Below are 3,258 nucleotides of genomic sequence, written 5' to 3' on the forward strand. Positions count from 1 at the left end.
GAAGTTTACTAATCAGTTTTGGGAAGTTGAGGCAAACTTTTGCTGATTCCATGCTTTAATTTAAAATAATTATGTCTTAGTTTGGAAAGTTTCAAAGCTAATAATAATCGAGTAAATGACTAAAGGTTTTTGGTTGCTTTCCATAGACTATTTAAATATTGAGATCCAATTTGTTGATTTTTTATGTCAAAAAGTTAATAAAATTGCAAGTCTTGCATCACAATTGCCCGTAATGACCGTAAAATCAGTAGTCAAAAAGTCTAGGTCAACGAAGTATGTAAGCCGCCATTAACACGACGTTATATCAACAGCAATCCTTCATGCCATCTCTAAATCCTCCGTTAACAGAGCAGCCATTGAAACACCATGCCTTTGTTCTTCTTTCTCTGCTTCTTCTTTCTCTCAAACCTTCACCCATTGTTGTCCCAGCAAAACCCATCCTTTGGTTTCTCTGATTTCCCATGGATTCCATCGCAAAACAGGTTTCTTGTCTCGAGAAACGGAGTCTTCGCTGCTGGGTTTAAGCCAATTAGTTCTTCGGCAAATCTCTACACTTTCTCCGTTTGGTATCACAACATTTCTGGGAACAACGCCGTCGTTTGGTCGGCTAATGATGATTCTCCGGTGACCGGGAATTCATCGCTTGTTGTTGGCAACAACGGAGAGCTTCGATTACTCAACTCTTCGGGTCAAAACTTGTTGCCGGGGCCTCCGTCAGCGGCTGGTGTTTCGAATTCGACGAGGCTGGAATTGGAAAACGGGGGGAATCTCGTTTATGGGAATTGGCAGAGTTTTGACTTTCCAACCGATACGATTTTGCCCAACCAAACAATGAAAATAAACGGGACGACGATTGGTTCAAAGAGGAGTAAATTCATCTTCCGGGACCGCAAAAGCCTGGTTTTCAATTCATCTGAATACTGGGCCACTGGAGATGCGTTCAAGAGACTCGAATCAAGTGGAAGAGTGGTTCAAGATAACGGCGCATCTTTGGTTTCATCAGATTTTGGCGAACCCAATCGTTTACGAAGATTGAAATTGGATTCCGATGGCAATCTCAGGATTTACAGCTACAATCCGAGTACCGATGACTGGGAAATTGTTTGGTTAGCCGTTCAAGAAATCTGCACAGTTCATGGAACTTGCGGGCCAAACGCGATTTGTATGAACGATGCAACGAATTCGGATTCGACATCTTGCGTTTGCCCACCCGGATTCAAGAAAAAGTCGGATGATAATAGTTCATGTGAGATCAAAATCCCACTCCGGTCTTCGAATACCAAGTTCCTCCGGCTGGATTACGTTAATTTCTCCGGCGGAGCCGATCAGAGCAATCTCAAAGTTCAGAATTTCTCAATGTGTGAGTCTAGATGCTTGGCGAATCCAAATTGTCTCGGATTTGGCTTCAAATATGATGGACAAGGATACTGCGTGCTCCAAATTGATCGGTTGTTGTTCGGGTTTTGGTCTCCGGGGACTGAGACTGCTTTCTTCTTGCGCGTCGATAAATTAGAATCAGAACAATCCGAGTTTACCGGCATGACGAGCTTGTTAGAAACATCATGTCCTGTTACTATAAGTCTTCCTTTACCACCCGATGAATCCGATACAACGACGAGGAATTTAGTGATCATATGTACTCTTTTCGCTGCTGAGCTTATTTCAGGGATTATTTTCTTCTGGAGATTCTTGAACAAGTACATCAAGTATCGAGACATGGCTCGGACGTTCGGACTCGAGTTCTTGCCTGCAGGTGGACCGAAAAGGTTCACCTATGCGGAGCTGAAAGCAGCGACCAATGAGTTTTCAGATCTGATCGGAAAAGGAGGGTTTGGGGATGTTTATAAAGGGGAATTACCCGATCACCGTGTCGTTGCGGTGAAGTGCTTGAAGAATGTGGCCGGTGGGGATGCGGAGTTTTGGGCGGAGGTGACAATTATCGCCCGGATGCACCATCTTAACCTGGTTAGATTATGGGGCTTTTGTGCCGAAAAAGGCCAACGGATATTGGTGTACGAGTATGTCCCAAATGGTTCACTCAACAAGTACCTCTTTCAATCAGCTCAAGACCCCTCTAATGAATCATCAACGGACATCCCCATGGCATCTATTCTAGATTGGAACATTCGATACCGAATCGCTCTCGGCGTGGCGAGATCGGTCGCGTATTTGCACGAAGAATGCTTAGAATGGGTGTTACATTGTGACATAAAGCCCGAAAACATACTGTTGGGGGATGATTTCTGCCCGAAAATATCGGATTTCGGGCTAGCAAAGTTGCGGAAAAAGGAAGATATGGTTAGCATGTCGCGTATGCGAGGGACCAGAGGTTATATGGCACCGGAGTGGGTGAAAATGGACCCGATAACACCCAAAGCCGATGTGTATAGCTTCGGGATGGTGTTGTTGGAGCTTGTGACTGGGGTTCGAAACTTCGATATGCAAGACTCGAAGATGAATAATAGTGAAGATTGGTATTTCCCAAGGTGGGCTTTCGACAAAGTGTTCAAAGAAATGAAAGTGGAAGACATTTTGGACCGAAAAATTAAGCATTGCTTCGACAACCGATTGCATCTTGAATTGGTGGATCGAATGGTGAAGACCGCTATTTGGTGCCTTCAAGATAGGCCCGAGGCCAGGCCGTCCATGGGGAAGGTTGCTAAGATGTGTTGGAAGGTACTGTGGAAATTATGGAACCTAAAAAACCCACAATCTTTTACTTGGCAGATGACTGAAAAAAATGTGTACAATGTATTATATTATTTTTACTTATTTCAATCTCAAAAATATGGTTGTAACAAGATCCAACATCCATGTAACTTTTGTAATTTAAATATGTTGAATTGTTTTTTTAAAACTACAACTTTTGTTTCATTTTATTACTTAAATTTTATTTTTTCTAAATTATATTTAATATTTATTTTTATTTCATTTAGTGCTCGACTTTTAAAAATTAAGATAAAAAGGCATTAGAGGCTCATGTACTTAAAAAATCAATGTGACCCTCCAACTCAAAAAACAAACCCAATGTGATCTTTTGACTAACTTTTTCTGTCATTCACCGTTACAATGGCGATGTGGTGGTCCATGGTGTTAACGTAACAATCCATTATGAGTGATGATGTGGTAGATGACATAACAGATGAGTTAAATTGATTTTTTTTAGTTTTAATCTAGGGTATTTTTTTTTTAAATATCAAGGGTTTATTTAATTTAATTTATTTTAAAAAAAAAAGTTATTTCAAATTTTAAATATAA

At 41.0% G+C, this 3,258-nt stretch overlaps 1 pseudogene; it reads left to right on the forward strand.

Annotated features, from left to right (window-relative positions):
- Window positions 1–326: 326 nt before the first annotated feature.
- On the forward strand, window positions 327–2,763 carry LOC120121964 (annotated as a pseudogene).
- The last annotated feature ends 495 nt before the right edge of the window (window positions 2,764–3,258 follow it).

The sequence above is a fragment of the Hibiscus syriacus genome, unplaced genomic scaffold (genome assembly GCF_006381635.1).
Source record: "Hibiscus syriacus cultivar Baekdansim isolate YM2019G1 unplaced genomic scaffold, ASM638163v2 tig00110384_pilon, whole genome shotgun sequence".
Lineage (NCBI taxonomy): Eukaryota > Viridiplantae > Streptophyta > Magnoliopsida > Malvales > Malvaceae > Hibiscus > Hibiscus syriacus.